This window comes from Sphaerodactylus townsendi, linkage group LG12, assembly GCF_021028975.2.
Source record: "Sphaerodactylus townsendi isolate TG3544 linkage group LG12, MPM_Stown_v2.3, whole genome shotgun sequence".
Taxonomy (NCBI): Eukaryota; Metazoa; Chordata; class Lepidosauria; order Squamata; family Sphaerodactylidae; genus Sphaerodactylus; species Sphaerodactylus townsendi.
In genome coordinates, this window is record NC_059436.1 from 7,138,009 (window position 1) to 7,154,899 (window position 16,891).

The 16,891-nt window shown below is 42.5% G+C and overlaps 1 protein-coding gene across 2 annotated transcripts in view; it reads right to left on the bottom strand.

Moving 5' to 3' along the window:
- Positions 1 to 16,891, bottom strand: part of UNC5D (unc-5 netrin receptor D) — a 387,521-nt gene that overhangs the window by 116,192 nt on the left and 254,438 nt on the right. The window lies entirely within an intron of this gene.

The window sequence follows — 16,891 nt, forward strand, 5'->3', positions numbered from 1 at the left end:
TCATGTATAGGAATGGAGAAACAAATCCAGTTCACCAAGTAACAGTCCACCGCTCATGTGGAGAAGAGGGGAACCAAACCTAGTTCTTCAGATTAGAGTCTGTCACTCTTAACCACTACTACATTATGCTGGCTCTCAAAAATTCTGATGGAGAGATGGTTGTCATTAGCAAGAAGTGGCAGGAATACATGCCTTACAGCCCAAAGTGACCTCTTCCAGGAATACAGTTAACCTGGCTATTGGTAGAAAAAGATTCTCAACTATGATTCAGAATACCCTTCTTTCCAGAACTCATTCTTCCTCTTCTCCCTACAGGAACTGAAATTTGATGTAACTAAATGCCCATTCTAATTACTATTCCATTTGTGATAACTGCTTTAATAACTGTGGATGGTTCCCCCCGCTGCCATTTCCTCTAGCAATCCACCAGCTCCATTAATTAAGAGGACAAAAATTAGAGAAAAAAAAGGTTGGAAACTAGAGCATTATGTACAACATTTGGGTACCATCCTGACAAATGCAGCATCCTGATAAATGCCGTTCCTTTCGCTGTATGCATGGCATCTGCCCTCGATGACAACATCAAATTTCAAAGCTTGTGCTTGAGAAATAAAAAAGAGGACTAGATATATCTCGTTATTTTTGAACCTAGTGCACTACTTTTTTTTGTTTTACCACTGCAGTTGTTGTTAAAAAAAACAATCTAAAAACCCTGCAGCATTTGCCTCTAGGTAGCTGCAAGCATTTTGTGTGGACTGACTAAACATAACAATCAAGTTCAGGACAACTCAGCTCTCTGCAGGCAAGGAACTGCAGTCTCTCTGTACCCTGTCGTAGGGATGATTTCCAATCTCTTACTCTTGCTGTTTTAATCCACAAATCCACATTTCAATCTCATTGCTCCCCTGCACAAATCAAACCTGCGATTCAAACCATTTTCTGCATCCTTGCTCAACCCCACCCTCCATATAATGTAAGCATTCTTCTTGTGGGTGGCATGACACCCAACAATGAGTTGCTTCCTGGTGCCCCTTTGCTTCCTCCCCCAGTTATCGCTTCCCCCACACAAGCCACTAGAGCCAGCTTTCCTCCACTCACTGCCATAGGAAGTGCTTCTGAAAAGGTCAAGAGGCATTACCTTGGCATCTGTCAGAAGCACACATTTGGCAACAGCTACATCTACTATTAGGGTTGCCAGGAATGACCTGACAACCAGCAGGTACTTCTGGAGGGTGGGGATCTTTGTTGCCACGTGCTGACATCACTTCCAGCACAACCCAGAGGTGTCGACATCACATCGGGGTGACACTCTAGCACTTGTCATAAAACTCTGTGGAATTTCTGGGCAAGTGCTAGAATGTTGCCCTGGTTCTGTGCAGGCACTTCTGGGTCACTCTGGAAGTGATGTCATCCTCCAGTGATGAAGATCATCCCCCCCCCCCGCCATTTTGGCAGCCTGCTTTTGCCAAGCTGAACAAATGAGCATCAGCAGGCACTGACAACAATGACCGGGAGTTTGCCCACTATTAGCCTCTATCCATCATAGGAGGATGCTTAGCTTGGAACCTCCTAAAATTTTGTAAAACCTCTCAATATTTTGTGGTTGTCCCAGCCTATCAATGACTGCATTGAAGTTGGGGCATACATCATCCAAGCAAGCAATGGAACTGTACACATGCACTGACTACAGGTATCTTGCCAGCCACCCCACTGCATGCTACTGTTGCACGGCTGCTTTAAACATGGTCCATTTTGAAGTGTGAACAAAACAGCGAAATCATGCACAGTGCTTGTACCGCTCTCAAGTCAAATTTCTTATCTGAGAAGATGGAATAATTTCTGGCACTGACATAATACAGCAATATCGGGTAAACTTTGCAATGTTATAAAATTATAATTTTTGCTTGCCAGGCAATGCAAGACAGATCTTTGTGATAACAATTTTTTTAAAAAAAGATACCCTTTCTCCTGCACAGCATTTGGAATGAGTTTCTGAAGTTAAACCACTATACCTACAGCTGAAGGAGCAGAGTTATTGGTTAACAAATGTGTTACATTTAGGCTGCGCCATGAGATGCATACTAAATGCACCTCAGCACTTGCTGTTACAAGCACACTTTCTCTCCCCACCCCCACCTCCATTCCTTCTGTAATTTAAATAGATACGGATTTATGTTGGAAGAAATAAACCCAGTTCTTTAATAGTAAAACTGTTGCGGTTTAGCTTGTGTTTTATGGCACTTCCTCCAGATTGTTAAAAAGCCACAGCTAGGCATATTGACTCTACAGAATGCGAGCACACCCCACCCCCATTTATTTCAGGAGGTAACAGACGGCGTGCAGTAAAAAGAAATGCAACTGGACCATTGCATGACAAATGTGTCGGCCACAGAAACAAGCTCAACCAGCTTGAAGGGGAGGGAGAAGAAAGTTTTAATGTCTCCAAACAAAGGTAGTTGCCAATCTGTTTTTGCTTTGCTTTCCCACACCAGATGTAGATGCATATCACGGGTGAGACTATAATCTTCACTTGGACTTGCCAAGGTTTTTTCATGATTCACTGAGATCTAGATTTAACTAGTTCTGTTTTATTTGTGGTGAGGAGGGCTTGAACAAAATGGCTTCAGTGGTAGAGCACCTGCTTTGCATGTGAAAAGTCCCAGGTGTGATCCGCAACTTCTCCAGTTAAAAGGATCATCTGAGGACCAAACTAGATGTGAAAATGTACTTATTGGGCTGAGGCACTTTTATTAAATGGCTGGGGACAAAAGGGGGAGAAATCTCTCCTCAGGCTTACAAAATAACTGCACTAAGAAGGAAAAACAGAGGAACTCAATTTAATAATGCTAGATAAAAGACACTGACATCCAGCTTGGACCGGGGAGATGTTTCTCCTAGCGGGGAGCATCCCTGCAGACACTTGTTCATTAGCTGATGCCATAATGGTCTCCTCTTACCTGTGGTGTACCTCCTGAGTAAGCAGGAATGCAACCTTTTAGATGAATTTGGTCCTCTGGCCTACTGGAAGAGGATTTCTCCCTCACTACATCAGTCACAGAAGTGTTCCATCAGATTTTCTTTCAACCTCTGGACAAGTCTACTGGACTACACTGCCAAGGTGTTAAAAATAGCAGTTACAATGGAAATGCTTGAAATAAATATGAATGTTCCCTTCAAAACAGGACCCAAAGATGGTCTTCTGGGATGCAGAGCTCAAACAGATGTGAAATTAAACTAGGAAACCGAAGAATCCACACCAATATTTCATGTTTGTAAACATGAAAATAAAAGTTATTTGTAAAAATTCAATTACATGGATGTGGGAGGCTACTGTCCCCTATTTCTGCTAACCCCTCTCAAGCACTTACATCCTCCCAGTTCCAATGCAGGCATCTGGGAAGAGGAGAAGGATGAGGTAATGCAGGGTCAAAGGGGGAGGAAAGGAAGGAGAGGTTGCCCCCCTCAGTGAGCACCACTAACCCTTGTGTACCAATGCAGGCATCTGGGAAGAGGACAAGGATGAGGATGGAGCTGGTGATGCAGGGCCAAGGGGAGAGGAAAGGCAGGAGGGGATTTTCTAGAGCCCATTGTATTTGCTTGTACAATGGGCTTTACTGCTAGTGGTAAATGTATACAACAATTCCTTATCACAACTGCAGTAGAGTTGGCATGATTTCCTTGCTAATATTCCCCATTCAAGGTAACATTTCCAGATAAAGAGGGGAAGAAAGAAGTGAGGGGGTGGTGGTGAACAAACAAAACAGCCAGCCAAGGAAAATGTGTCCAAGAGAAGAGATGGTCAAGCTCAACAAGAGCATCAGGTCATCTCTAGCTTATCCCAGATACACTGCAAGTACCTGGAGGAGCTTCTACATCAACAAGTGGACACCGTTTCACTTGCTGTACGACAACAGTTAAGAAGAGCTAGCAGAAAGTGTGTCAGTTGTATGAGATGCTCTTGCAAGCATCACGAAGCAGCAGTGAAATGAAGTGTCAGAAATACATGTACAATGGCATAACCAATGAGCTTGCACACCTTTCACCAAAGAACATGTTTTGAGGGGTAGAAAAGACACCTCAGGTGCGAATAATGTTAAGGTTTGCTAATATTACATATTTTGTTAAAATGTTTGTCAGTTGGTGTTAATTTCCTAATATCTTAGGTGCAAAACATTATTATTGTTTGCACAAGCTGAAAATAAGAATCACAGCTTTACAAAGGAGCAAAGCTGATGTGAGTATTCAATATGCAAAATGAAAGGGATGCATATACTCAAAGGAAAAATTATGCCATATGTGAAAGTATGTTTTTAAGCTCTGGATGATTTGGTATTGTCAAACTCAAATATTTCTGCCTCCACAAACAGTATTGGTTTTATGAGACATTTTCTACCCCAAGATACATTGGAATTGGCTTGGGGCAGAAATTACACCCCAAATGTAATATATTAATTTCTTTTACAAAACTGTTTGAGAGTTAAAGTGAGTCAAAAGTAGAATTTGGAAGCTTGAGATGTTCCAGAGAACTTTGAGAGTTTCAGCTCAAGACAGTAACAAAAAACATCTCCACTTCCAGATCAACATTTCCCAAAGTCTCCCCATGGATCCCACAAATCCACCAGTTTAGCCTGTTCAGCCCCTTGGAGAAAAATGGATTCTTTACAAAATGTGTACATCATTGTTGATCCTTCACGAAATGTACCTTTCCCACTAGGCGTGTTCTACCAACTTGTTGCAACTTTCCAGACTAATATCAAAGCACCCCTAACAGATGGGGAAAGTTCCCCAGAATACTCTTCAAGAGCTAATACAAAGTCAAAAGAAAAAGAGTTTGAATTTACATCCCACCTTTCTCTCCTGTAGGGAGACTCAAGGTGGCTTACAAGCTACTTTCCCTTCCTCTCCCCACAACAGACACCTTGTGAGATAGATGGGGCTAAGACAGGTCTGAGAGAACTGTGACTAGCCCAAGGTCACCCAGTAAGAATGTAGGAGTGTGAAAATACATCTGGTTCACCAGCTAAGCCTCTGCCACTGAGGTGGAGGAGTGGGGAATCAAACCTGGTTCTCCAGATTAGAATCCACCTGCTCTTAATCACTACACCATGCTGGTTCTCGTAAATTCCCATTCAGCTTCTCTTATTGCATCTTAAATGTAGCACTTTAGCACTTTTCAAACATTCTGTCTGTGAATACCAGAAGGCTGGCAGCCACAAATATCGTGAGGGTGCTCCACCTAGTATGGGGGTACTGCCTCTGAACAGAGGTGTCACCACACTTTTGCATGTGTGTACAGTATGTACAAGCTCACTGGATTTTTCCAGATTCTGGTTTGCACACACCAAAACTGTTCATAAATACAAAATTATGCAATGCCAATGTTCAAACAATATGGTGACTGCACACATCAAAAGGAGTATGCTCACAGGTTGGAATGTTGCAGTTTGGAGAGGGGCCTTGTTTGATTTTAGCCAAGCAGTACAATTCCTCACCAATCTGACCAACTTTGCATCCATCTTTCATGGATCCTGAACGGCTCATCCAGGGTCTTTATGACATGAACCACCAGATCGGACCTGAAAGTTCTATCATTTGGTGAAGTCCAGACAGAATAAGAAGACTGCCAAGGAATTAGCAGCGTGCCCATACAATGCCCATCACAGAGTCTCTAGTCAGAAGCTCAGTGTATATAAAGTGTGTGTATATAATCACATACATTTTCAGATTCTTTGTATCTATATATAGACCATCTGCTGGTTTTGCACAGATCAGATTGGTTCTGAAAGAATACAACTCTGACTGTTTCCTAACCTCATCCAGAAAGAGGACTCTTGAAATGCAAGCAGAGAACTGAAACTCTGATAGCAGATTCTTGGGCACAGCAAAGCCTCTACATGTGAGTCTGCTGCAGGACTCCTCGAGAGTCAGTGATTGCATTCTGGGTACTCTGAAGTGGACAGTTCTGAAGAACTCTTACCGCCTTGTCTCTATCACTTGGGGTCCAATTTGTCTCCCAAGAATGAGTACCAAGCCATGGTCTGTGTAGTAGTAACCAAGCCTGTATGTTGTGAATGATGGGTTGTTGTGTTTATGGTACAGTTTTGTTCTGTTATTGTATTATATTTTGCTGGATTTTATTGCTAATAGCCTCAGGGGCTTTGACTGACAGACGAGGTACACATTCAATCAATCAATCAAATAAAATCCTTATTGCCTGAACCCATGGGATATGTTTGGAGCCCTTGGAGAAGTGCACTCTGAAATTCTCCATGCCTTTTCCACTAGCAGTCATCAGAGATTTACAGTGGGGATATATTGGGCATTTTTTTTCCTTTTCACACATATTTGTTAGGCATAAAGACATCCCACCTTTTTTCTCCACTACTCTCTCGTTTCATTTGCTTTTTACTGCAGTTATGCCATTTCCCCACTATATTTGTGCTATCTTTTTTGCCCTGTTCACTATGTTACAACAGCACATACAAAAAGATCAGCAACCAATACACAGATCATCCCAATACATGTGGTGACCCATGATTGTGAACATGGGCGATGTGAATATTTATCATACATGCACAGCTCCAGTATGCAAAACTATCTACTGGATTTTCCAGGATTTATGTTCATGTGTACAGAAATTATACACACATAGTATGATGTAGTGACTAAGAGTGTTGGACTAGTGACAGGGAACTCTAGCTGAGGTAGCTACCCCTACCCTCATACTAATCTGAGCCGGTAAGCTCACCAGCTGAGGCAGCCAATACTCTCTGTCTGGGCCTGGTTTGACCAAATCGTACTAATGCCATATCTAGTCTTTGTAACAAATGAACTCCACATCCTTGCTTTACCTTACTGTATTCCTTACAACTGCCATAAAATACAAACTACCCCAATTGCAAAGAGGAGGCTGAGGGAGAGTTGTGTTGCTGGGATTTAGGCTTTTGTACTAGATACCTTAAATCATACTCCTTCACACATCTTGTCTTAGAAACAAAAATATACCCCCAAATATTAGGAGCTAAAATATATCTGACATTATTCTCGAACTGCAAACTGTATAAAATAATTTGCTACGAGTTCTACTGGGCGTGAAGGCACACTTACATTTAGATTAAGACCAAAACTGGATTGTCACCAATCAAAATTCCAGCTATACAGACACCTCTCAAATTTAGTTTTGAGGCAACCGACCCACAAAAACTACTTAACAGGGGTACAATGGGAGATCTTGGTTGAGAAGGATGTGGTACTGTTAATCTAGTCTGTTTCTCAAGTTTTTTTATCCGTCAAATCAGCATCTGCCAAGTTAGAGTATAAAAACAGATTGAATGATATTTTTATGCTAAGTGTCTTGTAGAGGCAATGACAAAATTAAAGGATTTTTGGCTCTGTATAATGCTAAAATTTGATCAAAACTATGAAGAATGCCAAAAGAGAAACAATGGATTTCCAAAGAGGAGAACTTTCAGCCAGCAGAGCTTCCAACCAATGGCCACTGCTCTTCCAGATGGACATTTCAGGAATATATAATATGTTTTAAGCTATCATTTCTGTGATGCAATTATTCCAGAAGACATCTGACATTATCTTTCCCAATGCTCCATTTACAAGGATAATAATATTCCCAGCCTCATATCCTTCTTGTTTTATTATTATTATTGTGCTTGCATTTATGGAGACATGTGTAATGATGATTTATTTATATGTCACCATTATAAGGTACCTTTTTAGCAGAGTGAGAAGGAGTTGGAGGAACATCTTACCAGCTTCTTAATATTTGCTGAGGGATAACTTTTATCTTCCTGTTTCAAGTACCTTACAAGTGAGACCAGAGGGGCAATCCATCTGCTAGTGAATCTAGATACTATATCTTAGACAGGTCATGTTTGCTTACAGTGGCATAGTGGTTAAGAGCAGGTTTACTCTAATCTGGAGGAACTGGCTCTGCTGCCTGAGCTGTGGAGGCTTATCTGGGGAATTCAGATCAGCCTGTACACTCCAACACATGACAGCTGGGTGACCTTGGGCTAGTCACAGTTCTTCTGAGCTCTCTCAGTCCCACCTACCTCACAGGGTGTTTGTTGTGAGGAGGAAAGGGAAAGGAGTTTGTAAGCCCCTCTGAGTCTTCTATAGGAGAGAAGGGAAGATATAAATCCAAATCTTCTTCTTCTTCCTATTTACTGGTTTGTTTGTATGGTGTTTATTTTACTGTTATGCATACAAATGATCCCAGGTTCCTGTATCTCTGGTAAAAAGGGCTGCAGCAAATTACTTCATTTATTGAGATATTTATCGCCCACTTTTTTTCTCTAATTGGGACCCAAATCAACTGACAATCTCCATTTTATCATCAGAACACACACACACGCGTGCACACACACACACACACGCGCGCGCGCGCACACACACACACACACACACACACACACAGAGCAGAGAGAGAGAGAGAGAGAGAGACAGAGACAGAGAGAGATAGAGAGACTGGCCCAAGATCAACCAGCAAGTTTCCATAGCAGAGTGAGGATTTAAACCTGATTCTCCAAGATTCTAGGCCAGGGGTAGGGAACCTGCGGCTCTCCAGATGTTCAGGAACTACAATTCCCATCAGCCCCTACCAGCATGGCCAATTGGCCATGCTGACAGAGGCTGATGGGAACTGTAGTTCCTGAACATCTGGAGAGCCACAGGTTCCCTACCCCTGTTCTAGGCTAACACTTTAACCACTATAGCTTCTGCATTAAACCTTATATAGGCACTAACAGACTAGACAATATTGGGCTTAATGGCCCAGTGGGGTTAGTTGGTATAAGGCAGAAATCTGAAAATTAAAAGCAAATACATTGGAGGTTTAAATTCCCTACATATAACAAACAGTGCTGTCCGCACGTGCGCAGTGCTTGTACCTTCTGAATTGGTGGCAGCAGCCACTGAAGGGATCTACTCTGAGCCCAGCTACAGTGGCTGCCACCACAGGGGTCCACTCTGGGCTCAGCTGCAGTGACAGCAGATGCTTGGAATGGCTCCCAGTCTGGCTGTGGCAGCAGACATTGGGAATGGCTTCAGGCCTGGCTGCAGCAGTGAATACCAGAAGTGACTGTGAGCCTGGTGATGATAGTGACAATTCCTGGAAGCAGATTGGAGCCCACAGCAGCTCCCAGTGGGTGGAGGGGTCTAGAGCCACCATGGGGAGGAGGTAGGATTCCCCCCCGAGTCTCATCGGCCTTTCACTTGTACTTTTTATTTCTAATCATTCTCCATAGGCTCTGTTCAAGCATATATTTTGAGAGATCTCACTCACTCAAGGGTGTGATTATTTATTAAAAATCCAATTATATTGCAGAATTAGGAGTGGTGGAGATCACTGAATCCCTCCAGTCACAAAGCAAGCAATCCAACTGGGCAGAGTCCACAATCATTTCTGAGCATTCCCCATTTTTTCCCTGTCTCATGATCAATCACATGAAGTAGAAATGTTGTTGTTTTTCTCCAGCTTTTTCTGTTTTGTGACCTTTTGCTGTTTCTTTGTGTGTTGACTTACATGGTCTGAATCAAAACTCCGAAGGTTTTATTTTTCTCTTTCTTCTATTCTTGTTTCAAGTTTCTGTGCACTTCTCAGAGGAATGTAGGTGTAATGCTCACTAAACTGCACTGAATCAAGTGTGTGTCTTCTTACCTAGAGGGAATATCTGAGAATGTGTCACACAGAGCAGAGCTTGCAAGGAAAAAGAGGTAGTTGCGAGCTATAGCTCCAAGACAAAAATGGGTCTACATTCACCACAGTTTCTAATTTTTTTGGACTACTGGATGTTTTCATCCATTTTAAAAAGACCAATATCCGTTTTCATAAGCAGGAAAACATTTTTCTCTGATCTCTGCAATGAAACAGCCAATGTGAGGGAGTGGTGGGAAAGTCCAACTGTGGTCTGTTCTCCATATATGATGCCGGTGGAGCCCAGAGACAGTTTGCATGCTCCCGTGCAGGTGATCCCAGAGCCGCTGTGGCCTGTGGAGGCCCCTTCGCATGGAGGCACCTCCATTGTGTTTGTAAACTTACCTTCTCTTCCCTGCACAGCTCCGCAGGGATGAGGGGACATGCCCCCTTGGCCATGACAAAACCTCAGGGGGTGGAGGGCAGGAGGCGTGTCCCCTTGTTCCTGCAGAGCTGTGAAGGCAGAGAAGATAAGTTGGCAAACAAAATGGAGGCGCCGAAAAGCAGCACCTCCGACCCAGTGCCGTTCATTCAGCATCAGGTTCAAAACGTTGTTTTTGAAAATACTTTCTCATTGAGCGAGTTTTAAAAACAGTGTTTCCCCGCCAGTTGGGGGCGGGGGAGAGCACAGTGCTGCCTCATTGCAGAGGCAGCAGACGTGCGAACTGTGCCCCTGGAATGTTGTTTTTACCATTCAAGAAGTGCTGGAATGTGGCCAATGACTGATAAAACCTAGTTTAAATTATCTGATGAATTACTAAGATGTGGTTATTTTTTATATTCCCAGTCCCAGTTGGGGGCTTCTGACCAGCTTCAATCTGTGTGAGTCAAATCAGGACCAGTAAGTATGTATCTGGTCATTACTGAGACGAAAAGCAGACAAGAGAGCAGAAAGAATATGACCATGCCTAATCCCACCACAATTGTAGAACAGAATCATAATCCTAAATAGATTCACCCCTTCTAAGCCACATGAGTTCAATGACACAAAAGGGTGTAATTTAGGATTGAATCACATTTATAAATATCAAAATGCTGGTCTTTTGCTCCAGACTGATAAATAATTTTGCATTCTTATATAGTGCACTAATTTGCTCAAATCAACCCCCAGTTCCAGCAACTGATTACATGGGTCTTAGATGGTATGACTTCCATTGCAGTCCTGATAAAACACTGCCAAGTCCCTTTGCACAACTTTGATATTTGTGCATCCTAAAACTTCATTTTCTCCCTGGCCATTATGTTCCTATCATGGTGCATTCTGGAAACATGGTCCACTGCCAAATGCCACAGAACTGAGCCAAGAGCCTCCAACTTTTCCAGAGATAAACATGAGTTTCCACTGAAGCATGAGACATAATAGGCAGGATTCAGTGAAGCCTGATTCCCTAGACAGATCAGGAAGCAACATACTCTCCTGGAACTTAATTATCTTCTATTCTCAGTTAACAATGTAGTTATACAAGAAACACATTTCAGGCAAAATGGATATGATTTATTGGTACACGTTCTTGGCCAATAATGAACAATGCTGCTTAAACAGTAGGAAAGAACTTGGCATTGTCTTTATCAGGGCTCAAATAGATGAGACATTTAAGGTCTATTTCTTTAGACTTCTTTAAATAGACCTGGAGTAGATCCATAGCTCTGAACAAGGAAAATGTTAACCTTTTCTCACATGTCCCTTTCTGTAGGTAAATAGACTGGAAAAGCTTTCTGACCTGGTAAGAAGACAAATATGTTTTCCTTTATCAGGACAACAGGACTGTCCCAGGAATGATGTACATTGGCACAGGCAGAAATTCTTGCCCACTGTCATGAACCCAATTCAATATCCCCTTGCTTCTAACTGCTGAACAGATATCTTTAAAGAGAAATAAGTTCTGACAGTAGATTAGCATTCATCAAGGTGGTCCTCACTCTGACATGTTTTAATGGTAGGGTTCTCCACCCCCAGTGCATAGATAACCCCAGTCCCAACTCAAAAACTTGAATAGGCGGTATATTCTGCAATGGTGGCACCCAAGTGCAAACTTGTACAAAAAAGTAAGATCTAAGCTAGGTTTGTATCATAATTAGAATGCATGACTAGGATATGGGAGACCTGGGTTCAAATCCTGAAGCACCATAATGCTCTTGACTTACCCTACGTCCAACAGGGTTTGTATGAAGATATAATTGAGGGAGGTGACAAAATGTGGTGTCCTACCTTGAATATCTGGATCAAAGGTGCAATACAGTATGAAGCTTTGGTTTGGCTGACAGAGTCTCTAGTTAGAAACCACTGGAGCCTTACTTGGAGGACTGCTTTAAATTCTAGAATTGTTCCTCTGTCTCTTTTTCCCTATATAACTGTTAAATAAACAGGTACCAGAAAAACAGTGTAAACTTCCAGCACTGTCTCCTCACAAGGAAAGTGGCTTTGAAGCAGCTGTCCCTGGGATTCCTACAGCTTGGGGAAGCTGGGATTCCAAAAACCCAGCAGCCTTACTTTAAAACATTAAAACCACACATTAAAATTAAAGACCATCCAGTAAGCACAGCAGCAGACCATGACTTAAAAGACAGCATCAAACAAGGGCCTGGCAGAACAGAGCGGTCTTGACAAGCTTCCTAGCCATCAAGAGAGATCCAGCCGTCCCTGGGCAGAGAGTTCCATAGACATGGTGTCTCAAGAGGAAACACTCAAACCCTTCAAACTCTCTGAAACTATTGAAAGGTGGTTCATAGCAACACTTAGTTAGAACATTTTATTAAAAATTTAAACTAAAACCTTGTTTACAAAATCACATAAAATAAAGACAGAGCACCAGTGGTAGTTTGAATAGTGGGTAGCTTGTCCCTTGCAAGAGGGATAGCCAAAATGAAAGTACAGGCTAACACTGATAAAAGCTTGATAATTTGGAAGCAGAGTTCTTTCTTTCTTTCTTTCTTTCTTTCTTTCTTTCTTTCTTTCTTTCTTTCTTTCTTTCTTTCTTTCTTTCTTTCTTTCTTTCTTTCTTTCTTTCTTTCTTTCTGCCAACAAGTTGAAACAGACTTATAGCAACCCTACAGGTTTTCCAAGGCAAGCGATGGACCAAGGTGGTATGCCATTGCCTGCGTCTGCATAGCAACCCTAGACTTCTTTAGAGTTTTTCCAACCAAATGCTTGGCAAGGTCAACCGTGCTTAGCTTCAATGATCGGATGAGCCTGGAACATCCAGGTCAGGACCCTTCCTTCCTGTTTGAAGGTATACAATTCTAGGCATGGCAAGAGGAGTGAGTCCTTGGGCACAAGCCCAAAAGCTGTTGGGCTATGGCCATTAACAGAGATTCACTGCGTGGGGGCGGCACCACCTGGTGCAGCAACTGAAAACCAATATATGTTTTTGTTTTGTTTGTTGTTTGGGTTTGTTTTGGAAATTTGTGGTCCTTTTCAAAGCTAAATGCAGTTTAGAATCTTGGGCTGTTTCCGCACGAATGCGGAAGCGGCCGACGACGCTAGGACCGTCCGCATGGACGGCACAGGGCAGGGGGGCGTGTCCCCAGGCCTCGGCGACGCGCCGGAGCCCCGGGGACAAGGTAAGTACAGGGAGGGATGGGGGGGAAGCACCGGGAAGCGGCAGCGGCTTCCAGCTGGCATTTCCTCAACAAGTGCGCTTCGAAGCGTACTGGGAAAACGCCAGCGCGGGATGGGCGGCCGGCGCGAGGGCGGCACGGCTGCGACGCAGCTGCGCCCCCTGTGCGAACGGCGGCCTGGGGACGGCGTTTTTGCCATCCCCAAGTCGCCGTTTATGGCCCGTGCGGAAAGGGTCCTTGATTATGAAGGGCTTCTAAATAAACATCACTACAAAACACTAAATTAGTTCCCCCCCCCACAATTTTTTAATTTATTTACTGCAATTGTATGAGATCCCTTAAACTTGATATAGTGGCTCAGCATGTTTTAATTTGGCTGTGGCCTCTTTGGGGAGAAAAATAGTTAATTCATTCACACAGAAACAAAAATAATTCAGATGTCATCACTCCACCCCATTGTCTCTTGAAGGATTATATTATCCAGGAACATTTTGGTAAGTGCAAGAAATCAAAATCAGAATGCTAACAAAACTGATTTATTCAACATTAATCTTGTAGACATGAAAACGGAAATCTGTTGAGTGCTTCGTCCAGAATAGCTGCAGAAAATGAAATAATAATAATATGGAAATGGAAATGTATTAAACAGCAACAACATGGCTCCTGATTTCTTGACAATGGGCAGAAATGGACAGTTATCTACATGTGAAATCCAGGCACATCTCTTCTTAACAAATGTTTCTGATTTAACATTCTTTTGATCACTGCTTTGGGGGGGGGGGAGGTGACATTGTTCCCCATTCAGGTAATGTTCCAAATCCTTGGATAAGGTAAAGAGAGCAGTCAAGTCATAACCAACTAATGGCAACCCCATGAAATTCTACATTGTAGAGTTTTCAAGGCAAGAGATGAACAGAGGTGGTTTGCCATTGTCTTCCTCTGTGCAGAAACTCTCATCTTCCTTGGTGGTCTCCTCTCTACGTACTAACCAGATCCGACTCTGCTTAGCTTCTGAGCTCTGATGAAAAAGGGTTACTTGGGGCTATTAAGGCTGGCACATATCCCTTGATACCAACCACCAATTTATATTTGAGAGATCAGCTGCAGGCATCCTAAGTGACAAAGTCAACCACTACCTGGAGTTAAGTAAACAGGGAAAAGGGTGTTAATAATGGCTTTGATGCTGAAACTATCCTCACATTTGTTTTAAAAATTCTATCTGTGTTCCAAATGTTTCTTGATGAAACAACCCCTTTGTTTCAGACAACATTCTAATTATTTAACATCACCATGAAATCTAAGCCCCTTTTTATTTTAACGTATTGAGATGCAGCATAAAACAGCTTCTACAAGCACCAGTGATCACAAGCTTGCCTTTGAAACCTGCTCTTTGTTTGAATGTCCACAGAGTATTACTGCAGGCTCTGCAGTTGTGCCTGTTGTTCTAAAACCTAATCTATGATCTAGGGCCATCAAATAACTATGCTCCAGGTGGAAGACGAAAGAGAAGGGTGGGTGCGGGAGTGTGAAAAAACAATGCCAGAACAGATCTTGTCTTCAAAAGAGCTAAGTGTCAAAACAGGAGCTGTTCTGAAGACAGAACAAATGTTGTGCTGTTGGAATGGTCTCTTCAAAACAAGCAGAACTTTAACATGGTACCCTACAACACAGCCCCTTCCTTCCATAGATATCCTTTATTGCGCAAACACTCTTCAAGACAGGCGAAGGAAATCTGAGGGTAACTCACTGATAAATGAAGCTCTATTAAATTCCAGAAGAACAGGACCAACATCTTATGAATTATCCAGACCGGCTGTAAATTGCCCAATCTATAGTGCCTGGGCAGGTGACAATGAAAAATGAGTGTGATAGTCATTCTTAACAGGTGGCTGAGGTCCTGCAGGTGCTCCCAGGTTTCATTTGTCACTGCAAGCTAGTTACTTAGAGAAAGAAATCATGGTGATAAGGGGGAGGTACCTGCATTGAGTTTACCAAATATGCTGGATCTCCCCCACCCCCACCATTCATTACTGGGTTGGTTGCTGGGAGAGTATTGTGTCTTTAAAACAATTGAATTATAAGTTAGATGGTTCATTCACAAAAAGCCAAACGCTCAATCCTTTCTGCAGATAGTCCAATGCGTTTTTCTGTCTTCACAGCCAACTTATGGTGACTCCATATGATTTTAGGCAAGAGGTGGCTTGCCATTGCCTGCCTTTGTGTACTAATCTTGGTATTCCTTAATGATCTCCCTTTGAAATACTGATCTGGGCCAACCCTACTCAGCTTCTGAGATCAGATGAGATTGAGATAGTCTGGGCTGAACAGATATACAAAAGCATATATGGGGGTTAAGGAGAGGATCCTGCTGCTGGCCTTGTTCCCCACCAGATGACATGCAGAGGATGAGCAAATAATTTCCACTGCCTTCTTTTTACATTCACTAAACATTTTGAGAAACCATTCCAACTTTGCTGTTGGCTTTATTGATTTGTACTAGCTGATGGGTTCTATGCGCAAGTTATATGGGGGATAGTCGGACAGACAGATGGACAGATGGACAGATGGACAGACAGACAGATTGATAGATTCTTCAGCATGGGGTTGCATTATCCATGTATCCAGCCTGTGCTTTTGGACCAGCTAAAGCAGCGGTTCACAACCTGTGGGTCACAACCCCTTTGGGGGTTGAATGACCCTTTCACAGGGGTCGCCTAAGACCATTGGAAAACACATATTTCCGATGGTCTTAGGAACTGAGACAAACAATTTTATGGTTGGGGGTCACCACAACATGAGGAACTGTATTAAAGGGTCACAGCATTAGGAAAGTTGAGAACTACTGAGCTAAAGGTTTCAGACAATTCCAAAGGTACCCCATGTAAAGCACAATATAGCAACTGAGTGTGGACATATTGGTACATGTGTACAAATATGGACATGTGGACTGTATATGTGCGATCAAGACCCGACTTTTTGATTTCCATTCTCTTAGAACAGCCAGCACAGTATGCATATATGCATAAAGGGCTTTCAGCAGCTGTTCAGCTGAATTCATGGATGTCAGAGAATGGGGCCAGCAGATGACATCACTCATCATGTAGTACTGAACTAGGAATGAACTTAAAGCCAATTTATTTATAATGCACTACATTGTCATTTTCCTGTTGCTCACCTCAGTAGTTTTGTGGTCATTGATAATTCTTTAATTCCATTTTCATGCCATTTAAGTGTCATCAACATTAAAAAAAACATAATGGATTAAGTTTAGACTGAATATGAAGAGAAGCTAAATTTGTATGGAAAATAAAGTTCCATGGGCTCATTTCTCAACAGGGAGAAACAAAATCAAAATGGTTAAATTTGGAGTGAACCTGACAGCTTTCAAATATTCAGTCACATTCCTGTTTTGAATGTCTGCACAGCCCCGCTCACAACTTGGCAGGAAAGCCCAGGGCCATCCAAAACAAAAACCTCTATTAAGGTCTCAAACAGATGGGACAAAAGATCAAACCTCTAATTCTGCTTATAAAATGCATGGACTGTGTAGCCTCAGTTTGCCCTGGGGTGTGCAGGAAAGAAAAAGGGATCATTGACCCTTTACTTGCAACTCAGTTTCAC